General features: G+C 45.6%; 1 protein-coding gene across 1 annotated transcript in view; it reads right to left on the bottom strand.

The window, feature by feature from the left end:
• LOC124802715 (zinc finger and SCAN domain-containing protein 22-like) overlaps positions 1–26,420 on the bottom strand; it is a 765,984-nt gene that overhangs the window by 192,091 nt on the left and 547,473 nt on the right. The gene's annotated exons all lie outside the window — the stretch shown is intronic.

The following is a 26,420-nucleotide window of genomic DNA, read 5'->3' as shown; positions in this document are numbered from 1 at the left end:
ATCGGTTCTCCCTTCTATTCCAGTCGCGCGTTGTTCGTTGAAAGAAAGATTGTCGGTATGCCTCTGTGTGGGCTCTAATCTCTCTGATTTTATCCTAATGGTCTCTTCGTGAGATATAAGTAGGAGGGAGAAATATATTGCTTGACTCCTCGGTGAAGGTATGTTCTCGAAACTTCAACAAAAGCCCATACCGAGCTACTGAGCGTCTCTCCTGCAGAGTCTTCCACTGGAGTTTATCTATAATCTCCGTAACGCTTTCGCGATTACTAAATGGTCCTGTAATGAAGCGCGCTGCTCTCCGATGGATCTTCTCTCTCTCTCTCTTCTACCAACCATATCTGGTACGGATCCCACACTGGTGAGCAACATTCAAGCAGTGGGCAAACAAGTGTACTGTAACCTAGTTCCTTTGTTTTCGGATTGCATTTGCTTAGGATTCTTCCAATGAATCTCAGTCTGGCATCTGCTTTACCGACGATCAACTTTATATGATCATTCTATTTTAAATCACTCCAAGTGCCTACTCCCAGATAATTTATGGAATTATCTGCTTCCAGTTGCTGACCTGCTATATTGTAGCTAAATGATAAAGGATCTTTCTTTCTATGTATTCGCAGCACATTACACTTGTCTACACTGAGATTCAATTGCCATTCCCTGCACCATGCGTCAATTCGTTGCAGATCCTCCTGCATTTCAGTACAATTTTCCATTGTTAAAACTTCTCAATATACCATAGCATTATCCGCAAAAAGTGAACTTCCGATGTTATCCACAAGGTCATTTATATACATTGTGAATAGCAACGGTCCTACGGCACTCCCCTGCGGCACACCTGAAATCGCTCTTACTTCGGAAGACTTCTCTCCATTGAGAATGACATGCTGCGTTCTGCTATCTAGGAACTCTTCAATCCAATCACACAATTGGTCTGATAGTTCGTATGCTCTTACTTTGTTCATTAAACGACTGTGGGGAACTGTATCGAATAAAGCTGCTGTTTAAAACTGTGCCGGACTGAGACACGAAATCGGATCTTTGACTTACGCCTGCTGAGCTATCTGTGCCTGAGGGTCGTTCGTGACTCGCGTCTGTAGCTCAGTCGGCAACACCACTGCTCGTGGAAGGCATGGCCCCAGGTTCGAGCACCTGTCCGGCACACAGTTTCAGTCACTCAGGAAGTTACAAACCACCGCACACTCCAAGGCAGAGTGAAAGGTACATTCTGGAGCCTCCTACTGTCGTACTTTATGGCTGTTTCAAATTTCTCGAGCATGACTGTACAAAAGGGGACGGTAAATTAGAAATACTCCGACTCGCGTGCACACAGCTGCTCCGCACTGCTCGACCACCCACGCTCACCTCGCGGCGCCGATCTTCCGCGGACTGACAGCTACCGGCAAGGCGCCGCAGCAGCTGGTGCGCCTCAAGCCTGGCTGGTGCTAGCGGCGATAAATAAGCACCTCGTCTCGGCGGGCAGCGGAGCGCGCGCGCACATCCTGCGACGGCATATGCCTTGCCTTGTCTCGCCTTCCCCCTGCCCTCTGAAGGAAGACGCCCGGCCAGCTCCTTGCCGTTCCCCTCAGTAAGCCGCACCCCTAGCGTCGCGGTGTCCGAGGCGCCGGCGTCTCGGTTGGGCAAGCGTCGCCGCTCGCCTGTCTGGCTGGTTTTCTCACGGCGCCTCTAGACGCCGCGGCATGCCTTTACCTGCCACGCGCGGCCGCTCCCAGAGCGTGTGAACCCGAGGAGGCTTTTGTCTACCGTTATCTAGGCCGGACGAGCCACGGGCCGTTGAGTGCGCCTCCTTGGAAGGTCGCAGATGGGCGGATAGCGCGCGTATTCCGCTTGTGGCTCATTGTGTTTGGTATAAGACGACTGACGTCTTTGAACGTGAAGGTGAACTGCCGGACCAAGTCAGTGGAATAAACGGAGTAGTGGGCATACTCTACAGCTTGAGGGAAAAACCGAACAAAAAACCAAAGTCAGGACGACTAGCAGAAATGAGATTAGTGAGAAACTTGTGGTCACAATTGGGGAACGCGGAGTGGACGAAACGAAGGAACAAATTTTTGAGAATGTTCGTTTGGAATACAGTGTCCGGGTGGTAGTAAATAGTGCTCACGAAGAGGGGAACATGGGGAGAACACAACAAGAAGAAAGCGTAATGTACACTGCTGGCCATTCAAATTGCTACACCACGAATATGACGTGCTACAGACGCGAAATTTAACCGACAGGAAGAAGATGCTGTGATATGCAAATGATTAGCTTTTCAGAGCATGGCGCAAATGGCGACACCTACAACGTGCTGACATGAGGAAAGTTTCCAACCGATTTCTCATACACAAATAGCAGTTGACCGGCGTTGCCTGGTGAAACGTTGTTGTGATGCCTCGTGTAAGGAGGAGAAATGCGTACCATCACGTTTCTGACTTTGATCAAGGCCGGATTGTAGCCTATCGCGATTGCGGTTTATCGTATCGCTACATTGCTGCTCGCGTTGGTCGAGATCGAATGACTGTTAGCAGAATATGGAATCGGTGGGTTCAGGAGGGTAATACGGAACGCCATGATGAATCCCAATGGCCTCGTATCGCTAGCAGTGGAAATTACAGGCATATTATCCGGATGGCTGTGATGGATCGTGCAACCACGTCTCGATCCCTGAGTCAACAGATGGGCCAGCACATTCTCCAGATCTCTCGCCAATTGAAAACGTGTGGTCAATGGTGGCCGAGCAACTGGCTCGTCACAGTACGCCAGTCACTACTCTTGACGAACTGTGGTATCGTGTTAAAGCTGCATGGGCAGCTGTACCTGTACATGCCATCCAAGCTCTGTTTGACTCAATGCCCAGGCGTATCAAGGCCGTTATTACGGACAGAGGTGGTTGTTCTGGGTACTGATTTCTCAGGATCTGTGCACCCAAATTGCGTGAAAATGTAATAACATGTCAGTTCTAGTATAATGTATTTGACCAATTAATACCCGTTTATCATCAGCATTTCTTCTTGGTGTAGCAATTTTAATGGCCAGTAGTGTATATATCTGAAATCGTCAGCCTTGGCGCGATCTGTTCAGCACTTTTTTTTATTTTTTTTATGACCGGTTTCCACACAACCTTGCTGTCATAAGGGGACATGTGTTAAGACGTCACGGAATGTGTTCCGTAGTACTCGAGGCTGCTACAGAGGGTATTAAGCACTGGGGAATACAGAGACTGCAATATATTTAACAAACAACTCAGAGTGTTCGGTGTAAGTTCTACTCTGAGGTGACGAAGTTGATACAGGAGAAGAATTCCTGTCCGGCCGCATCAAGTCAGTCAAAAGATTGATACACAAACACACACACACGTGCGTGCTCTCGCACACACACACACACACACACACACACACACACACACACACACACAAGCGGTTCACACACACACACAAGCGATTCAAACGCCTTAAAAGGTCGCCTGTACGTCATGCTGAGTTTTCCATAACAGGTATATTCGTTGTTTGGAACCTACACAAAAGCATTAAAAGCAATATGACATCGACACTACATAATGTAGTTGCATTTATTCGACGCCTCTGCGGCTATGCTTGCATCAGTAGGCTGCAAAACTCTCCGATGTGCATGGCGGAGACCGCTTGCCATTGGTTCATCTGTATGACTTCTGTCCCTTCCATTCTCGTATGGAGCGCTGTAAAAATTATTCCCTTAATATCTCTGTGCGCGCTACATTAATCTAATCTTTGCGGTTCCTTCGACAACGATTATTCAGTGCTCCCAGATCCCTCACTTAATACTGGATCTCGATACCTTGTAAATAGACTTCCGACAGGGACAACTGGCGTCTTCCTTCAAGCATTCGCCAGCTCAGGTTTCCACCATCTCCATGAAGTTCTCCCTTTATCAAATACATAAACCTGTGACATGCGTACTACCCTATTCTGTATACGTTCAGTATCAGCCGCTGTATCCCGTTACTTGGACAATATCTAGGGCATGTCACACAAATGTTTTGTAAACAATCAGCTTTGTATTTTACTGATATTCTAACAATGAACCGAAGGCTGTCACGTATTGTATCTGCGGCTTCGATCATAGCAAAAAAATGGTTCAAATGGCTCTGAGCACTATGGGACTCAACTGCTGAGGTCATTAGTCCCCTAGAACTTAGAACTAGTTAAACCTAACTAACATAAGGACATTACAGACATCCATGCCCGAGGCAGGATTCGAACCTGCGACCGTAGCGGTCTTGCGGTTCCAGACTGCAGCGCCTTTAACCGCACGGCCACTTCGGCCGGCTTCGATCATAGCATTTTATACCCCTGCAAACTGGTACACTCAGATATTTGTCTGTTTCCAATAGTGAATTACTGGCACTACAATCATAGAATGCTAACTTTCCTCTCTTTTCTTTGAAGTGCACAGTATTAAGCTGCCAATATTCGCATCAGTTTGAAATCTTATCAAAGTCTGACTGAATCTCTGTCTAACGTTTTTCACACAATTATTCATTATAGATGTCTACATCCCCTGAAAAAAGTCTGAAATTACAATTATTTGTCATGTCATTAATAGTCCAGTCTAGCGCTTCGAACGGTGTTTTAACCCTTTGACGTGCTTAACGAAACAAACAGTTCTGGTTGGAAGGTCATCGCTAAACCACGGAGGAAAATTGGCATTTACAGTATTCCAGGACAGTAAAGTGCGGGCAACACCATTAATTTATACCCATATAAATAAGTGAATTAGATGCACCTTCTCAATATATAGGATGCCCTTTCACCCTAAGGACAGCAGCGATGCGTCGTGGAATAGACTCTACCAGACAGTGAATGCGTTCAGAAGCCACGCTGATTTATAACCGATCAACTATCGACCTAAACTCACTGTTTCCGTCATCATCACCAACACAGTCAGCTTCTCTTTCAGGGATTAAGAGTCGCGACTGTTCCGTTCTTCGTGAGGCAGCCATACTCACGCCGTCTCTTTGGAGCCTTAAAATACTTATTTATCCGTATGGTACATATTTTGTGGCCTCATTCTTTTCACATGGCCCTTCCACTTAACTCTATATTCCCCTATTTCTACTGTATCCAAGGCTTATTTTGCGCCATTTTCCACTAATGAATTTGCAGAAAGTCACCTGCAGCTGCAAATTTAGCTGAGGAAGGAAGCTGACGACGGAGCACACGGACGGACCAAGAAACACAATATGAGAGTTTATCAGATGATGACAAAACATTGAAAAGACGAATGACACAGCAAGATTACCTTAGTAGGGGGAATCATTTCTTCCTGCAGCATTAAAGTGATGTAGTCGTCTAAAGCTTTCGTGTGAAGTGTCGCTGCGTTATCGTACTGGTGTAGCATCCGAGAGAGGTGGGGTGCTCAAGTCCTCGTCTAGCCAATCGTATGTAGATTTTCTGAACCTCTGTTAAAGCACTACTGCCAAATGTCAGAACTGTTCGTTCAAATTGCTGCTGTCTCTTCCTGCCCCGTATTAGTCCAATATGTCTCCGTGTTGATTATTCAGTTGTCGATGGGACGGTAAGAGTCAACCTTCAATTGTTTTTCTGACGACTACAGGTGTTGCGTTGCCTTACTTTAATGAACAAAAACTAAACAAATGGCCCAATTTAAGGCTCATTAAATGATGTAAACTGGTCACGAATTGTCTGTCACGGAGAACGCCTGCCCTAAGGCCTCACGAAATCACTTGCCACACAAGCAGTGACGCGCGTCCATCAGATTTAACACAGCTCTTCCGACCACTCGTGTTTCGCTGACAATTTTCTGCGTTAATTAGAGTAATTAAAGAGGAGCCGTCGGAAAAGAGAGCCAGGCTTTTTGCAATCAGAAAGTGAGTCGTTCAGTGAATAAATTAACTTGCGACAAGACACAGACTCAGACTGAGAGATGCACAGACACACTGTCTATGGCGCAGTCACATTTTATTCTTCAGTGGCCCTTCAGTCACAATCTTATCTCTTCTCCGCTCCATATTCAACAGACACAACTTCAGCAAGAAATAATATGTCTTTAAAGCATAAGATAAAGACATTTAGATCGTATTCAGTTGGATTTACAGATTTAAAATGTGAGAGGTAAGGCTTCAATCAACAACTCAATTTTTATTCTGCTTTAATTAATTCCTAACGCTTCTCAACTGCCAGTACTTGTATTTTCTGTCCTCATTCTAATCCATTCCAGGCAGAATGAAATGAACAACTTTCTCTCCAAAGGGATGATACTTCTCTGGAATAAATTCAGTTTACTGTCCTGTTCATATATGCTCCATATTTCTTGTCTGTTCGACACGCTGAAAGATGATATCATTACATAAACCATAACTAAATCATAGAACTGCAGCTGAAGAAACAATTACCAATTTATTCTAGACCTGACTGTTATCCACATACGACCGAAACACGTTGGGGTTGCCATTTTAGCCTTGTGTTATTTGTTCTCCAAAGACTTAGGTCGAAAATCACTGCAGACAGATCGTTAGCTCGTAAATTCACAGGATATTTACTTAATATGTCTCGCTGGTACTTTTCCACCTTTATTTGCTTCAGTCATATGCACATCGCAGCCACAGTTTCTGCAATGCCGAAAACAGTCATAGAGATATCACATCAAAACATGCACTAAAATTTAAATCAGTTATTATTTTAATTAATTGTAAACGGTAGATTAGACCGCCAACGGCCTTGCCGCAGTGGTAACACCGGTGCCCGTCGGATCACCGAAGTTAAGCGCTGTCGGGCTGGGCTAGCACTTGGATGGGTGACCATTCGGTCTGCCGACCGTTGTTGGTAAGCGGGGTGCACTCAGCCCTAGTGAGGCAAACTGAGGAGCTACTTGATTGATAAGTAGCGGCTCCGGTTTCGGAAACTGACGTACGGCCGGGACAGCGGTGTGCTGACCACATCCCCCTCCAAATCTGCATCCAGTGACGGCTGTGGGCTAAGGATGACACGGCGGCCGGTCGGTACCTTTGGGCCTTCATGGCCTGTTCTGGAGGAGTTTAGTTTAGTTTTTAGATTAGACCAGTATTATTAAAGGGACAGGAATGTGGAGAATAGATAAGTGTAAACAGAGGAAGATAAAGGTTTTTGAAAATAAAATCATGCAAAAATATTTGGACTAATTTGTGAGGGAAGAGAATGGCGAATAAGAAAGAACAGAGAGCGCAGGGAGATACGTAACGAATGAGATGATGCAGGAGCCAAGACAAGGAGACTGAGACGATGTGGCCACGTCAGTAAAGCAGGGAGTGATGGAGATTGAGAGAAGTGTCAGAAAAGAAACTAGAAGGGCGAGGACTTTTAAGTAGGCCGAAAATAAAATGAAGAGACTAGGTGACCAAGGATCCTCAGATGCTTGGAGCAAGTGAAGAATATGCCAAGAACAGAACGCTCTGATGTAGGATACTTGAAGACGCCAAAAACCGACTGTTTTTTGCGGGGCCAGAAGAGATGTTACGGCAGTTATGTCACCGTATGGGGGTATGGGAGATAGCTGACTAAGTTAACTTAAACGTGATTTTTAATGGGCGTGGCAGACGGAGAATTCATATTATCCGATAGCGAAATGGAATCAGAAAGCTGCATGTGATTCATGGTACCATATGGCATAAAACTGAGTACTCTAAGATCTGTCAAAAACACGAATGTGGTACTTGGTGCGACAGTCGATCACTTGTAAAAGGAGATATAAAACTACGTGTACAGTTTCCGACTGCCGCGTGGCGTCTCATTTACGCCTTCACTGTTAATTGCGAAATAGCGGTAGCTCCTTCTCCATTAAGTCGAGAGGTAAGAGGGGGTTCCTCTTCCACGTAGAGACCAAACAGGTAAGCCAGAGCGGAGAAACAAAATTAAAGAAAGAAGAAGAACACGAGTTCAACGAGGTCGATTGGAGCGGAGGCGGAGGATGCGACTGGAAAATGAAGTTGAATAAATGGCGACGTGAAATAATTAAGGCGTCTGTGCGCAGCCGCCGCACGGTAGCTTAATCGTTTCGTTAATTAAGTCCGGAAGACATTCCGCGGTCCCTTTTTCTGGTCGCAGCACACCGCAGCGCACTTAATCATGCGGCTCATTCTTTTTCGGTCGCTCCCACGCGAAGTCCCGCTTAACTTCACGCGTGCCCAGCTACGGCACGTAGTGTGACGCAATTAGCGATAAAGATTGATTGCATTCAACCAATTACTGCCGTATGCATTTACACATCGACCTCTGGTTCCTCGAGACTTCAGATGAGGATCACGGAATAGTTCCCGAAGAACACTTGCTATTAAATATTTCCAGACGCACTTATTTGAGAACGTGTCGACGCTGAATGACAGTAATTACACGTTATTAATTCTAACAGAGTCGGTCAAACTGTTGCAACCCAGTATTTCTTGAAAACATCGTTTCCTCGCTCGGAAGAGACTCTACGACCCTAAGCGTACTGCTGATGTGTTAAAGCGTACGGCGGAGGAAACGAATTGAAACCGTAATACCATGATTCTTGGATTTTCTGTAGTTTCAAGTCACTTCCGACGAATAGTCGTATAATTCCGTCAAAAACGCGATTTCTCATTCCAGCAACAATTTTGTCCCCCTTAGCTAATATTTCGCCACTAATTAACTAGATATCCACAGCACTTCCAACTGTAAGCCACTATTCTTAACTTCTACTGAAATAGCCATTGCTTTTATTGACCATTTCATACGTCCCCTTGTCCTAGCATTATACCGAAATAGCCTTTACAAATTCATAAGCTTTTTTCTGTCGTATGCATAAATTCATCCAGTTGAAACTTAAAAAGCTAAATAAATTATAACACGAATTTCTCACCAACGATAATTCGTTAAAGAAGGGCAGTGAATATTTAGCTCTGCATCTTTCTTTAACAAACTAGTTTCTAAATAAACAAAATAAAATTAAAAAAAGACACTAACACACAGTGAGGGCTTTCACGACCGGATGTCACAGTTGCTAATAAGTCTTCCAGGTGGTATGGGCATGGTCGAAGAAAATCTTCGGTTCCTGAAGTTTCGTCTAGAGTCATGCTGGACGTTTTTGGATATGCTCCTGGATACTAAGACGTAGAGTCGCCAGGAGCACCTCCAAAGACGTCCAACGCAACTCTAGACGAAACTTCATTCTTCCATACAGCCTGGAACACTCATCAGCAACTAACTCACAAGTTGCTACGCGTCCGGTAAAAACCCATCTTTTTCTGGGTGATCACAAAATTTTTCCAGGACATATATTGTCACCAATCCATGTCACTTTTTCAGAAGATTTCATTAGGAAACGCAGCAATAAATCAGTGGCAATGGAATGAAACAATTGACCAGTTTCAGTTTCAAACTGAGCGACGTCCAGTTCTCGTGCGGGCCAACAGCTGGAATATCTATAACATTTTGAGTACTGATATTTAAAAAATACAGGGTATCCGTGAAGTCCCGTTACCATCTCATACAATCATAACCTGGGAACTATTAGAGAAACGTGGTCTATTGCAAAACTCTTAACAGCTCTCAAAGTATTTCCCCTTTGTCGCAAATTTTACTTGGGAGTGCATCAAAATGACGACAGAGCAGGAGAAGGAAAACGCGTCATCTGGTTGCAGAATTCAAATCTGTGATAAAATTACTGCAGTGTTACTGAATCCTATATGGGATTGCACCACCGGTATAAACAAGCATTATGAGGTGCATCAAAATCTTTAACGATGCCGTCTCAGAGACTTTCCTGGAAGTGGACATCCACCTGTGTCTCAACCACATTTTGACAGTGCAAATTGTATTTCAGTGCTGCTCCCAGAAGTCGATTCTTCGCCCATCATGCGAGTTGCAGGAAGTAAGATCAACTGTCGATAAAGTGTTATATAAGCGGTTCCACCTTTTTGCGTGCAAAGTGCAAATGGTCCATACACTGCAACCAAACGACCGTCCCTTGCGGTAACGCATTCGCGTGCTCCATGCTGGCCACCATCGATTCTGGCAATGAATACCTAAAAAATGCCTGTTTCAGATGTAGCAACATTCCACGTTTCTAGACAAGTGACTTGCCACAACATTACGACTGGGCTCCAAAACTCCACGCATCGCACATGAACATATGCGTGATACCCAGAAGCTTAATGTTTGGTGTGGCCTAATGCTCAATGGGGTGAGTTTTCATCGCAGAGGAAACCACAACGGGAAATGTTTACTTGAACATGTTCGAACAATTCCTGCTACCACCGATGGAAGAGCTGCATCCATCAGCCATGGCATTTCAGCATGATGCTGGAAGGTCATTTACCCTCACTATGGGTGTTTGAATGTGCAGGGTGCTCAGAAATACACATTTTCTGAGAGGTGGATGGGTCTTGATGGTCCAGATGAATGGCCCTGCGCACTCCAGGTTCCACACGATTAGGCTTCTTTTTGTAAGGTTACATCAAGGATCCCGACTACACATTAAGTCAATGACATTGCCACCGTTCGAGCACGAATCAATGAAGCAATCGGAACTATTGATGCTGCAGTACTGATCCGCATACAGGCAGAATTCTAATATCACTTTGATCTTCTGCAAGCGAAGAGTTAGTCTCTCGTTGAAATTCTGACATGGCCGAAATAAAACAATGAATGCTGCTAAACTATGCTCTGTCTGTAATAGGATTTCAAGTTACGATGTTTGGAAATGACAGCGGGACGTTATGGACATCCTACATTCCTGGAAATTGAAATAAGAACACCGTGAATTCATTGTCCCAGGAAGGGGAAACTTTATTGACACATTCCTGGGGTCAGATACATCACATGATCACACTGACAGAACCACAGGCACATAGACACAGGCAACAGAGCATGCACAATGTCGGCACTAGTACAGTTTATATCCACCTTTTGCAGCAATGCAGGCTGCTATTCTCCCATGGAGACGATCGTAGAGATGCTGGATGTAGTCCTGTGGAACGGCTTGCCATGCCATTTCCACCTGGCGCCTCAGTTGGACCAGCGTTCGTGCTGGACGTGCAGACCGCGTGAGACGACGCTTCATCCAGTCCCAAACATGCTCAATGGGGGACAGATCCGGAGATCTTGCTGGCCAGGGTAGTTGACTTACACCTTCTAGAGCACGTTGGGTGGCACGGGATACATGCGGACGTGCATTGTCCTGTTGGAACAGCAAGTTCCCTTGCCGGTCTAGGAATGGTAGAACGATGGGTTCGATGACGGTTTGGATGTACCGTGCACTATTCAGTGTCCCCTCGACGATCACCAGTGGTGTACGGCCAGTGTAGGAGATCGCTCCCCACACCATGATGCCGGGTGTTGGCCCTGTGTGCCTCGGTCGTATGCAGTCCTGATTGTGGCGCTCACCTGTACGGCGCCAAACACGCATACGACCATCATTGGCACCAAGCCCAGCTTCATGGAGACGGTTGCGAATGGTCCTCGCCGATACCCCAGGAGCAACAGTGTCCCTAATTTGCTGGGAAGTGGCGGTGCGGTCCCCTACGACACTGCGTAGGATCCTACGGTCTTGGCGTGCATCCGTGCGTCGCTGCGGTCCGGTCCCAGGTCGACGGGCACGTGCACCTTCCGCCGACCACTGGCGACAACATCGATGTACTGTGGAGACCTCACGCCCCACGTGTTGAGCAATTCGGCGGTACGTCCACCCGGCCTCCCGCATGCCCACTATACGCCCTCGCTCAAAGTCCGTCAACTGCACATACGGTTCACGTCCACGCTGTCGCGGCATGCTACCAGTGTTAAAGACTGCGATGGAGCTCCGTATGCCACGGCAAACTGGCTGACACTGACGGCGGCGGTGCACAAATGCTGCGCAGCTAGCGCCATTCGACGACCAACACCGCGGTTCCTGGTGTGTCCGCTGTGCCGTGCGTGTGATCATTGCTTGTACAGCCCTCTCGCAGTGTCCGGAGCAAGTATGGTGGGTCTGACACACCGGTGTCAATGTGTTCTTTTTTCCATTTCCAGGAGTGTATATTAAAACATTGCGATTGGATTTCTGCAAAAACAGTTAATTAATTTGTGTGTGCAATTTAATCACTGTACGATCGTGAGCACAAGAAGCAAATCCAGAGAAACGTACCATTACATTCCTGTCTTCCCTGTTCTGTGATGCAGTTTGTCGAGAGTACGACAGGAACTAGAAATGTTAAGCCACACAGCAGGGAATTTTTAGACCCTTAAGCAACTGAATAAGAGATAGTCGCTGTGTTGAAGAGATAGCCACAGCCGACGCTACGTTTAGTGCAACATTTCGGAGCGTCAGGTGGCTGGGACTTCGCTACAGCTGCTATAGGCAGCGGTCGTGAGATACTAGCGCTGGATAGGCGAGACACACTTTAGTAGGGCAGTCCGGTAGCAAGTGCCATGAAAAGAAGACACTTCAACTCTGAGGTCGTGGCGAGAATATGCATCCCACATGCTCCCGTGCTCGAGTGTGTGAATGGAATAAATATCAGAGTTTCGTGACTCACACTAATGATGGTAACATGTGTCAAAGCATGTAACATCAGTTTCTCCAAGGCATTTCTGTAATGTTAATCATTTCTATATTGTCATGTATCAAAAACACTTATTCTCTCTTGGAGTTCCAGTTTTGTGTGTGTGTTTGTGTGTGTGTGTGTGTGTGTGTGTGTGTGTGTTTCCCAACTACTTTCCTCCGTAGCTCTGGTAAGTATGGAGCACTTTCAACCAAACTCAGTACTCATATCACTTGGTAGAAAGACACAATTATTGTGGCGGTAATACAGCACTAGCATCTTTGTTTGTGGGAAAGGAATGGGAATGTGGTGTCGGATAAGCATAACTGTAATGCCAGGAGAAATTTCAATCAGGCAGTACACGAGTTATTAGATAGAAAAAAAAATGCTATTGGCGTAAGCCATCATAATATCCCTAAAAATGAGTTGGTAGTGTGAATGGTTGTCATGAAAAATAATGGAATACTTACGATTTTGATGTAGAATACTTAATTTTCTGCTGTCGTTAGTCGTGATGACACTGATGACATTGAACGGCTAAAGTTTGGACAGGGAAGAAGAAGGGGGGGGGGGGGAGGATATGTGGCGGTGGACAAGGGTGACATGTGAAGCATAACAATGGAACACTTGATATTTGGAGGAAATTCATCGGATATTAGTATGAATATTATTATCAGAAAAAAAAACTTTTTGGGTCTACGATACCCCACAGAAGTTCGTGGTATATGACTAGGTGTAGGGATGACGTGGTATGCGTAACTCATGAATGGATGAAGAAATTTAGACCAAACTTCGTATTCGTATAGCTCACTAGCTTTGAAGAAAATATTTCTGGAGCAAGCATCGTGCGTGATGGAAGTTGATGTGGGAAGAGGAAGCCGTGAAAGTTAATGATTCCACCTGGAGGGGATACTGAAAACATTCATTATAGATTGAGTTTGTAATGAATATGTGAAGGAATTTACTTAATAATTTGAATACGGCATTCATACCCTTTAAAAAGATAAAAATCTTGTTTTTTTAACTCTACAAAACGACCTTGTTTTCTCATGGAACAGAATATGATATACATAAATAATCAATAACATATAGTAATCAGCTACTTCTTACATAAATACGGAGAAAATTAAAGTGTCAGAATAAATATTGTATCAAAAACTTCCTAGCCGCTTCCAGTTACCTCTGAGGCACATTAAAAAACTTAGTAGATGATTAATTAGGGCTTATAGGCGCTATTGTTTAATTTCTTCAGGACATTAGCAGTGGCTGCAGCTAACTAATGCCCTACCACACTCACGCTCGTGACCCCCATCCCCTAAATTCCTTCCCCCCTTTCCATTCCCTTCTCCCCTGCAGGCAACACCGCCCCCCCCTCTTACCTCTCCCAGAAGACCAGACGCCGCCGGAACGAAAGGCGAAGGAAGGCGTCATGCAATCGCCACATATTTCACGAGTGACGGCTCATCCAAACACAGATTCACCACGGTCGCCGGAGGTAACTTATCACGAGCCCGGGCCGCAAAAAGGCGACTCTCGTCCAGAGGTGGGGAGGGGGGGGGGTGTGGAAGGGAGGGGAGAGATGCAGGCGAGGGGCCGCCTAATTTAATAAACCGTGGACACACGCGGCTCGTAATAAGAAAACACAAATTAAGCCGGCGAGCAAGGCAGCTGCGACAGACGCCGCAACTTAGCTGCAGATGACGCTCTGCCTTCAATACACGTGGGCATCCCATCAGCAGCCGGGCGTACGTCACTAGCCAGGAGGTCACCCTTCCCAGATGGAGCTGCTCAGCTCGGTGGTATTACTCTCACGACTTTTTCCACGTCTCTTCAGCTAGGCAGCATACTCATTGCTGTCTCTAAGAAAATGAACTGTTAATTTAATAGTTACATTGGCCACTGACAACATTATGACATTCTGTATCTGGTAACGTATTGCTAGCCACCTGCTGTGCTATTGTCCCTTCTTAAAACAAAGAGAGTTCCTGGAGAGGTGGGAGGACTTTTGTAAGGGTTTAACTTGAGGTAACGAAATTTACCTCTTCATATTTATTACAGCGGCTCCTGTATATATCTGGCATGGCAATTCAGTCTCGGAAACTACTAGTATTTCTTTCTGAACACTGTTGTAAAGTATTGTAAAACCAAAGAAATTTTCCTACTGCTCAAATGGAGGGAACGGTGCTGCCTCGGTTCGCATGTACCTAGTTGTTTAATAGCAGTGGAAGTTACTGTCAGTTCTCAAAATTATCGGAGGCTGCCTGTCGTTGCAGTTAACATAAAATACTTCACAAAGCAACTTCTTTATTATTTCTGATTGAAAAGAAGGTATTTATCACATGTACTTCGAGTGTAACTTACGTTCAAAGTAACTGAGAGGTACCTTCGGTTGTCTTGAGCTCCAAATACTTTGGATGTCTGTTACAAGTGAAGAGGCTATGCGAAGGTATTTGTTAATGGCTTACTGCACAGTGCAAAGAGAATAAAATGCTGATGCTTATTCATGCTGACACTGTCCACAGTTTCAAAAGGATGGAGAAAGAAGCTCATAACTCTGCAACCGTAATACACGTAACTATTCTTTAAACTGGTGATATAAAAATGGACGTTCTTCAGCATGCAAAGGCACATTATTTTCAGCGACTGGTGGTAGAGAGAAATTAACTTTGTAAAGAATAAACAGAAGGCTAACAGCAAACAAAATATCGGAGGGTAATTTTACAACCAAGCAGTTAATCCCTTACGCGCAGTGAAGAGAGATCCGAACGTTAACAGTTAATTGTTTTCATATTACCGTTGGGTCTGTGGCCATAGGTAGAAGGGGATCGTGCGAGCAGCTGTAAATTGCTTTGTTTCGGAACAGACAAGGTGTCTAACACGAAAATGTACATGATTATAAAGCGTCGCTATAACTTTACAGGCAAGATTAACTTTGCACTACAGAAGTTTCTTAATAACGCTGTTTTAAAATGGAGCAAGAATATACACTGTGTCTTAGCAAGGATAGCCGTAAGCGTCAAGACACACTGATAACAATAATGTATATAATAAATAATCATAGCAAATTGCATGTAGCTGCAGATGTTGCGCAGCGGGGAAAACCAATTTTATGTCGGCTAGATTTATTTATTTTTTTCCATGACGAGTGTACTAGGTGAGAAGTTTTTGTACAAATGAAGTAAAGTGATAATATTACTCTATAACCATCAGCTGTGTTAACAGGGTGCATTTTCTTCTGTATCTTCATGTGTGCGTGTGTGTGTGTGTGTGTGTGTGTGTGTGTGTGTGTGTGTGTGTGTGTGTGCGTGCGCGCGCACGTATGTGAGTGTGTGTGTGCGTGCGTGTATGTGTGTGTGTGTGTGTGTGTGTGTGTGTGTGTGTGTGTGTGTGTGTTTATGGGGAGGGGGCGGGATGGGTAGATGTATGAGGGTCATCACAAACCCCACAAGAAGCTAAGCGCTATCAAAAACATGACATAAGCAAATTAATGTTGATATTAAAACATTTTATTTATTGTACTGCTATTATTAAAATGCCAGGCGTCTGTGACACGGTAACTGTGAGTGACTGCAGGTTATACTGGGAGGGAGAGGGATGGGTGGGAAGCGTGGCCTAAACAGCGTGACGTAAACAGTATCCATCGCATAAAATCCGATCGTCCCATTTCGGAGTCTCGTGCGTTGTTGTTCTTTGGTATTTGTGAGACGTAGTTCTTGATTAAAAGAGAAGATTGGTGATGTATGATAAGGCACGTCATTAGGCATTAATAAACAATTTAGTAATGAAGGGAAGTGTGTGTTTGTAGATGGCTGATGGAGGGGGGGGGGGGGGGGGCGGGTTATTGGGGAATGGAAAACTGGTAGAGGAAGGCTTGATACAGTAGAGTTAAAACTGATGTAGGTTGCTCCAGTTATGCGTAGATGAAGAGGTTTGCAAAACATGGACTAGCCTTAAAAGCTGCATCTAACCAGCCTTCGGACTGAAAACTACCGGAAGAATAGTACATAAATGACACCAGTTATTGCTAATTAATCGTATAGTCCCGTCTCCCAACCCCTTTCCCTCCACCTTTTCTCCACTGTCCTCCCCTGCCCCACCCCATCCTACGTGCACCGGTTACCTATTTAAAACACAGACCACCCAGTTGCATACCACAGTATTCTGATGAGTAATTCAGAAGCAGACGCGTCTGGTTGCTGAAACAACTACGCACAGGGAAACACCGCGAGAAATCCATTCTCGAACAAAAATGTAAATGTTGGCCAAGCCCTCGCAGGTTATGCTGTTGTATGTCACCACGAACGGTACCTGTGCAATGTCCCTCAATATGTTGCAAATGCCAGTCGTGGTCAAAACAGTGTTATGTGCAGATGTGAGTACGTTATGTCGGAACTACGTGACTTCGAAAGTGGGCAAATTGTTGGTGCTGGTATAGTGAATGCTTCAGTAAGAAAGTGAACCAAAATGTTTGGCGTTTCAAGAGGCATCGTAGAACAGAATTATATCACTTACAGGGAAAACGGAAAATCATCATCCGCTAGGTCAGAACGCGGAGGGCAGTGTGAGCTGAGGAGGACTGTGACGAAAAGCAAGGCTACGACAGCCGTAGAACTGAGTGTCGTACTCACGGACCTTGTTAGCACCAAAGCAACACAAAGCTCTATAAACAGGGAATTGCAGGGAGCTCGTACTCCAAAGCCACTCGTCAATGGTGCAGTTGCACATAACAGAAAACAGTGGTATCGCAATCATAAAACTTGGATTGGATTGGATCGTTTGGGGGAAGAGACCAAACAGGGAGGTCATCGGTGTCATCAGATTTGGGAAGGATGGGGAAGGAAGTCGGCCGTGCCCTTTCAAAGGAACCACCCAGCATTTGCCTGGAGCGATTTAGGGAAATCACGGAAATCCTGAATCAGGATGGCCGGACGCGGGTTTGAACCGTCATCCTCGCGAATGCGAGTCCAGTGTGCTACCACTGCGCCACCTCGCACGGTCATAAAACCTGGAGTATGGAGAAACGGAAGACAATTATTTGGTCACATGAGTCTTGTTTCACACTCTTTCCAACTTCTGGCCGATTTTACTTCGCAAGAGTAATCACGGCGGGGTCTCGGTGAGGATTTGGGCAACCATTTTCTGGTATTCCAAGTGCTCCGCCGTTATGTCGAAGGATTATGTGACCATTTTCGAAGATAAGGTGTAGCCCAAGATACAGCGTTTGTTTCCCAATAGTGATTCTGTTTCCCAAGATGAGAGGGTCCTGTTCACACAGCCGCATCTCAAATGGCTCTGAGCACTATGCGACTTAACTTCTGAGGTCATCAGTCGCCTAGATCTTAGAACTAATTAAACCTAACTAACCTAAGGACATCACAAACATCCATGCCCGAGGCAGGATTCGAACCTGCGACCGTAGCGGTCACTCGGCTCCAGACTGTAGCGCCTAGAACCGCTCGGCCACTCCGGCCGGCCGCATCTCCCAAAATCGGTTTTGTGAGCATGAGGATGAATTGTCGCATCTCCCCTGGCCATCCAGATCACATTGTTATTGAGTCTTTGGGATCGAGTTTGAGTATTAACTGAACTTGTAACTGTTTTTCATGTAGAACGGCCTAAGACTCTCCTGAAAACCGTACAGGTTCTGCATTTCTCCTTTCCGAGACGACAAGAAGCTGTTTTGAGTGCCATCTGCACTATATTAGCCACAGTATTATGTTTTGCTGTATCCACATTTATGTCTACCGCCTGTAACTTCACATATCTGTTCATACGGAGCTCCTTGACAATCAGCGTACAAGGCGGGCACGTCTTCGTCCTTTTGCAATAGAGGTAGTGTGTCGTCTTTAAGGCTCCCTCTTCAAACGAGACGAATAAACCTTCCTCTCTTTTTATGAACCTGTCTCGGTCACAACGGAGGTGGAGAGTGGGCAATGCTAATTACTGTTTGCTTAGCGCCGGCAGCGCGCGTTGCGCTGTGGAATCCTTTCTCTTCTGCCGCTTTACGCTCTTTTTTTCCCTCTTCCCCACTTCCCTCTTCTTCTTTCAATTTTTCGAGTTTAATAACAGTCGTCGCGAGTGCCGAGGTCTCCCGCAATTAATCATCTCAAATTTCCCGGCGCGGCGCGACGCGAGACGCTGCCGAAGCTTTCCCTGCTCGTTTCGTTTCCTCCTCGCGCCTAATGAACACCCCCGGTAATCGAGTTAGCGAGCCGTGGTCGCCGAGTAATTCAATTCTGCGCGCCGCCGTAGCGGGCAGGCGGGCCCACCGCGGCCGTCGCCGCCTGTTAAGGAGCCGCCTATTTCCATTCCGCCCGTCTTATTGTCACGGCCGTCGTCGTCGTCGTCTCCTTGTCTCCCTCTCCCTCCCTCACTCCTTCCCTCTCTCTTTCTCTCTCTCTCTCTGTCTTTCTGTCATCTTCTCTCTGTCGCACTCTGTCTTACAGACTCCAGTCGGACGCAGGTGTCCCGCCGCTGAGGAGGTTGACGAAGGCGGCTACTGACGGCTGCGAACAATGGCGAATAAATCTGCATTGTGTAGAGACAGAGCCCAGCGGACGGTACGACACGACACGACGCAGCGCGGACCGGGCAGGGCCGGAGCTGTGGTTAGTTCCGGCACCCACGCGGCTACAGCTTAAAGCTGAAGGGCGACGTCGGGCCAGAGTGCTGTGTTTGTTGGGCAAGTCATGTACACTGTCCTCGTTTGACACTGATCTCCGTAGCCCGTTTTCTCGTGCCCTGCTACTCTAGGAACCGACATTGAAATAGAAGACTAGTAATAACGTGAGTTATGTAGAGACACGCTATTTAATTTAAAATATCTGGACACCTATTAGTGCACATTAATAATGGGCGTGTTCACCCATTGCCTTTATGACTGCTTGAACTTTAGTGGTGCCACTTTCAGTGAAGGGGCAGACTGTCTATGGAGCAATGACAGCCCGTTCTTTCTCAACAGCTCAAACCAGACAAGGGAGAGACGTTGGAGGGAATTCGACGTTGTAGCTCGTTCCAAAGGTGTACCTTTTTGGTTCAAGTTGGGACTCTGACTAGCCAGTCCATTTCAGTTATGTTTCTGTCCACAAACCAGTTCCTCCACACTCTGCTTCTTGACAGGGTGCGTTTTCATGCTCGTACCAACCATAATCATTATATGCGGAATTGTTCCTCTAGTGGACTCAGTGCACAATGCTGCATAACGTGTTCATATCCTTCCATATGCAGCGTTTTCTTGAATCCATGAAGGGGACCACACCTTAACCACGAGAAACACCCCAATATCATAACGCCACCTCCTCCGTACTTCACTCTTGGGACTACACACGAGGGCAGGTAACGTTCTCGCCGCACGGAGTAGCCGAGCGGTCTAGGGGGCCTCGCCATGGTTCGCGCGGCTCCCTCCGTCTGACGTTCGAGTCCTCCCCCGGGTGTGGGTGAGTGTGTTGTCCTTACCGCAAGTTAAATTAGGTAATGTGTAAGCCTAGGGACCGATGGCTTCAGCATTTTGGTCCCATAGGAACTTACCACCACCAGCTAACGTTCTCCAAGCACACCCATCCGTCGGTTAACCACAGGGTACAGCGCCACTTATTACACCAAATCACTCGTTTTCGGTCATCCATGGTCTAGTGACGTCACTCTTTACATCATCACAAGCATCCCTTATCATTGGCTACAGAAGTGTGTGGCTTATGGGAAATCCTCGACCACTATACCGCATTTTCTTAACTCCCTACACCCAGAAACTGTGATTTGCTGGGCTTCTCGTAGCACATTCGAACACACGAGTGGTTTTTCCCACTGATTTAATGCGATTTTTCTACAAACACTCTCTGCCGTGCTCTCTGGTCCTTGGCCTTCACTACATGATTGTTGCTTAGCTCTGGTTGTTCCCTCGTGTTTCCACATCACAGTTACTTCATCAACAGTGGATTCGATTAACTTTAAAAGCTCTGGAATGTCCCTGATGGCTTTGTTACTTAGATTACATCATACGACTAGACATTCGAATTCACTGAGCCTTCTTGACGACCAATTATGCTATTAGTGCGTCTCTACTGACAACACAACTCTCCCCTTCTCCTTTCATAATGGCACGTCCGTCTCTCATGGCTTTAAGTGGTCAATTCGGCATTTCATAACGGTGTTCGGGTACTTCTGATTAGTGTATGTCGTACTCCGAGATGTACACTACGAAGAGGTAAAAATTGCGGCAGTCTGAGAGCCTCGATATGTGTGTCTGGGCGAAGATAGATGTGAACTGGAATAACAAACTAAGAAACATGGAGATATTAAAAAGTGTAAATAAGGAAGTACATTTACTTAGGATCATCAGCAGTAGGAGCAATTTTGTGATTATCTTTCTTTTTGAGTCATCAGTCTCCTGCCGACTGGTTTGATGCAGTCCATCACTAATTCTTGTCCTATGCCAACCTCTTCATCACAGAGTAACACTTGCAACGTACGTCCTCAATTATTTGCTGGGTGTTTTCCCATCTCTTTCTTTCTCCACAGTTTTCCCGCTCTACAGCTGCCTCTAGTATCCTGTCCCTTCCTCTTGTCAGTGATTTCCGTGTTTTCCTTTCCTCGCCCTCCTCATTCCTTACTTTATCAGTCCACCTAATTTTCAACGTTCTTCTGTAATACCAAACCTAAAATGCTTCAGTTCTCTTCTGTTCTGGTTTTCCAACAGTCCCACAGTCATTTTTATCAGGCAGAAATCTTCAAACTCAAGGGGGCTGTCCGTTGATTGTAATTTTATATGTAGGTAAATAGTAGCCAAGTAGATCGTAGCGAAGTGAAGAAAGATATATTCAGATCGCCATCTGGTCAAAGCTGATCCTCAACGTAAATGTAATACACCGCTGCTAAATAGGCAGTAGGTGCCACAATTGTTTGGTTATGTGACTGTGAATCAATCGCTAGAAAGTTAGAAGAATTGAGCGTCTGACGAGATATAAAGCAGAATGAATACGGGGGTGTGAGCAATGTCAACTGGTGGCAAGAAATTAATCTTGTTCTCATCGCACTGTAGCTGTCTTTCTCGACCGCGAAATGTGGGAATATACGCCCCAAAGGAAGGTATTGTTTCACTGATGCCCTTTATGTCATCCCCTGAGGCCTTTTCGTGTCGATTCTGACCGAGGGTGTGTCTGAAATGTTTTCCTAGGCCACTCGTAAGAACCCTGCGTGATTTCAACGCTGTTTGTCGCGGTTCTCATCTCCATCGCAGAGGCGTCAAAAGAACGGGTGAAACGTGGGTAACAGTGACTGTGACGACCTTCCCATCGTGTAGCACGTCCGCTGTGGCGCTGGACAGAATTTTGATGAAGTCTGGTGCCAACGTGACTTCATTGACCTTCATACACCTCACATGAACTTCTGACCTCTGACCTTTTTCTAGCATGTGTGAACTTCTTGCTGTTTGAAGAGTCCCCGATCCCGCGGGTGACGTCACAGGGCACTACACTTTAGCACTATTGCAGAGGAAGGTTGAAGACGCCTTTGAGCCAAATTTCAAACTTCTATGTTGCAACTGGAAACAATTACGGCGTTTCAAAAAAGTATTCCTTTAATTGTGATGCGCAGTGTTTTTAATGCTCTTCATATATGAATGCCCAAGGTCCAGTGTGCTTTGCTGTGATCTTTCCTTCCTCTCTACATTTTCGGCTTATTGCCCAGTTAATTATCATGTTTTTAGGCAGAAATCATGTTCACATAGGTGTTTTTTGTCATCGACAGGCAGCAGTGGCGCCACGTAAGTTACAATACAAATAAACTTCAGAATAATTTACTGAGTCAGGTAACTTCCTTTTTTGCTGCATTCTTGCAATATCTTTTACTGTGCCTTGATTTCTTTTAGTCTTTTAAAACCTGTTAGCCGCACTCTGTTTAGATAGAATAATATATACTAAGTCATTCACGCTTCAGTTGCATTTGGGTATCAACAATGGTATATATTAGGAGCCGGTCAAATATAAGTAACTCTCCCGTACCTCAGTTTCATTTAGAGAAGAAGAGGTGATTCGTAGGTACATAATTAGTTTATTCGCTAGCAGTTACTGTCTACAGCTCGTGGTCTCGCGGTCGCGTTCTCGCTTCCCGAGCACGGGGTCCCGGGTTCGATTCCTGGAGGGGTCAGGGATTTTCACCTGTCTCGAAATGACTGGGTGTTTGTTCTGTCCTCATCATTTCATCATCATTAATGCAAGTGGAAGACTGGACTGAGAAAACGTTGAGTATTTGTACGGGCGCTGATAACCGCGCAGTTGAGCGCCCCAAAATCCAAACATCATCAACATCACCATCTAACAGTTACTGATTCAGCTCTTCTGCTTCGGAAGTATATCGGTAGGGCAGAGACCTCTAGCGTCACTCTGGCTGCCTCCACTTCCCCCCTCCGACTGCTCTACCATCGTTCTTTAGCCTTGCCTTGATAATTACGGCTTTTCTCCGCCATCTATAGAGTGGTGAAATCAATGGTTCAGTTCTATTTTGAGAGGCCGAGACTGACTCGTTGCATTTACTGTCAAATGGCTCTGAGCACTATGGGACTTAACTTCTGAGGTCATCAAGAACTTAGAACTACTTAAACCTAGCTAACCTAAGGACATCACACACATCCATGCCCGAGGCAGGATTCGAACCTGCGAACGTGGCGATCGCACGGTTTCAGACTGAAGCGCCTAGAACAGCTCGGCCACACCGGCCGGCGCATTTACTGTCATACTGGTTCTGATAAGAGATATAAATGTAAACAAGTTACAATGGAACACCGAGATGAAAAAAACTGGTAAGTGGGAGATAATATTAACAATACTGATAAACTGAAAGAACGCCAAGGGAGGTGTTTTCTTTAACGTTCGAGAATAGAACTTGATTTGGACGGACTGGAGAGTATTGTGTGCTATAGCAACGGAGTTCGGGTTACTTCTGTGGTCGAATGGAGGGTCGAAATTGGGTGTCGCAGACACTAAACTAAGAACAGCAGTTGAACGGAATGGACAGTGTCTTGAAGGAAGGATATAAGATGAAAATCAACAAAAACAAAACGAGGATAATGGAATGTAGTCGAATTAAGTCGGGTGATGCTGAGGGAATTAGATTAGGAAATGAGACACTTAAAGTAGTAAAGGAGTTTTGCTATTTGGGGAGCAAAATAACTGATGATGGTCGAAGTAGAGAGGATATAAAATGTAGAGTGACAATGGCAAGGAAAGCGTTTCTGAAGAAGAGAAATTTGTTAACATCGAGTATAGATTTAAGTGTCAGAAAGTTGTTTCTGAAAGTATTTGTATGGAGTGTAGCCATGTATGGAGGTGAAACATGGTCGATTAACAGTTTGGACAAGAAGAGAATAGAAGCTTTCGAAATGTGGCGCTACAGAAGAACGCTGAAGATTAGATTGGTAGATCACATAACTAATGAGGAGGTATTGAATAGGATTGGGGAGAAGAGGATTTTGTGGCACAACTTGACTAGAAGAAGGGATCGGTTGGTAGGACACGTTATGAGGCATCAAGGGATCACCAATTTAGTATTGGAGGGCAGCGTGGAGGGTAAAAATCGTAGAGGGAGACCAAGAGATGAATACACTAAACAGATTCAGAAGGATATAGGCTGCAGTACGTACTGGGAGATGAAGCAGCTTGCACAGGATAAAGTAGCATGGAGAGCTGCATCAAACCAGTCTCAGGACTGAAGACCACAATCTCAACAACAAACTAAGAAGAACAATGAACCGTAACGGACGCAGTTATGTGAACGTAACTGAATGGAAGAGCGTGCGTTTTGCGTTTAAATAGGAGACCGCGAGACGCAGGGTATGGACCGCTAACTACACGTGGGCGAAGAGTTGAAGGAGGCTCGCAGACCGCGTTGTGAGGGAGCCGGCGTCCGTAGCCGGTGCCCGAGGCATTAATTAAAATATTACCGGACTGCGCGCCGTCGTAAATCAGCGACGGCCCGGCTTTTACGAGTACTATCGGCGGCGGCGGTAGCGGCGGGCTCTCGGCCTTTGATGTGGACCGCCAACCTGTCGCGGCGCTGAGTGTGCGCCCAGAGGCAGCAGAGTGCGCGCCGCTACCGGGGATGGTGTGAATGCGCCCGCTCTACTGTGCGCCGAGTACCAGTCTATGCACTGGACCAGCCCTGGTGCAGAAGGTCGGCCGGTAACAATCTATCGTGGACTGCTCCCAAGGTGCATGTCCTCACTTAAATCCACTAAGATCCACTTTGGCCTAATCACCTAATGATGGAAGGCAGGAAATCTTCGTAGAGCTCTGCGACCATGAGGCACTTAAACACATATTTTTTCCCTTAATTTCGTTCATCGTAAACGGTGTATGTAGACAGAGAAATATACTTTTCCTAAATATTGGTTAAAAACAGTCTTTGTTGCAATTTTAGTTTTTTATTTTTCAGCGATGCGTTTCGCCTTATTTAGGCATCTTCAGGTTATCTACATAGAAAACAGAGAACAAATACATCTAGTTAAGAATCAGGATCGCGTTGTGCACACTTCGATAACCTATAAGCATGTACAAACGGATCAACTATTGAAAGAGCAAATACCTTTATTTGGTATTTCTTGGAAGAATCCTTTGTATTGTACGTTAACCGGGGACCTAGAAACTACGAAGAGGCTCCGTTCCCGCCGCAGCCGCAGTGGTCCACAACCCCACGACGACTACCGCAGTCCACTTCACCCCTCCGCCGCCCCAGGGAACGTCTCACACCAGACGAGTGTAACCCTATATTTGCGTGGTAGAGTAATGGTGGTGTACGCGTAAGTGGAGAACTTGTTTGCGCAGCAATCGCCGACATAGTGTAACTGAGGCGGAATAAGGGGAACCAGCCGGCATTCGCCGAGGCAGATGGAAAACTGCCTAAAAACCATCCACAGACTGGCCCGTTCAACGGACCTCGACACGAATCCGCCCAACGGACCAGGCGCTCCTTCCCGCCAGGAAAGCCGTGCGTTAGACCGCTCGACCAACTTGGCGGGCAAGAATCCTTTAGTCAGTGTAGCCAAGGGCATCGTCGAATATATCAGGCCAAGATCGCCTTCTTTAAATTCAGTAAAAACTAGAAATATAAAATAGTAAAATCATTACCTTTTCTAGATGGACGCGAGAGGCACCAAGATCTGCATACCGCGTTCCCGTTCACAGGAGCCAGTAACAGAGCAAGATGGGGGCTCAGGCAGTAAGCATCATGCTTTTTGTTTATACATGCTTGTAGGTTATCCAAGTCTGCACAACGCGATCGCCATTCTTAAATAGATGTATTTGTTCTCTGTTTTCTATGTAGATAACCTGAAGATGCCTAAATAAGGCGAAACGCGTCGTTGAAAACTAAAAGACTAAAAATGCAACCAAGACTGTTTTTAACCAATACTGTTAAGCACTGGTTGCTGTATGCCACATATGGATTGGAAGAATTTCTACTGTTCCTAAGGTAAAAAAAAAAAACAAAAAAAAAAAAAAAAAAAAAAAAAAAAAAAAAAAAAAAAAAACTCCCAAGTTTTATTTTTTCCGACTGCCTGATCGCAATATCACCTCTAAAAGACGACTACAGTTCAAGAAAGGACACACATGGAGACATCGCACATAGTACACACGTAAATATCTACACTTGACAACGAGAATAAATTATCGAAGGGCGTTGTGCTTGGCATGAAAAAAATACGTAACTGGTGCATTGTTTCATTATTTTACTCGCAATTTTTTTTCTGTCTAGGTTACATTTTATTCGTTCTAATTACGTGTTTCGGTAAAATGACATCATCAGATCAGTAACGTAAGGAATCAATGCTCTCCTGCGAACCTCCAGGAGAGCTTCTGTAAAGTTTGGAAGATAGGAGACGAGGTACTGGCAGAAGTAAAGCTGTGAGTACCGGGCG

Source organism: Schistocerca piceifrons, chromosome 6 (assembly GCF_021461385.2).
Source record: "Schistocerca piceifrons isolate TAMUIC-IGC-003096 chromosome 6, iqSchPice1.1, whole genome shotgun sequence".
NCBI classification, from domain to species: Eukaryota; Metazoa; Arthropoda; class Insecta; order Orthoptera; family Acrididae; genus Schistocerca; species Schistocerca piceifrons.
Note: the sequence above shows the minus strand (reverse complement) of the source record. Positions and strands in the feature narration are given on the sequence as shown.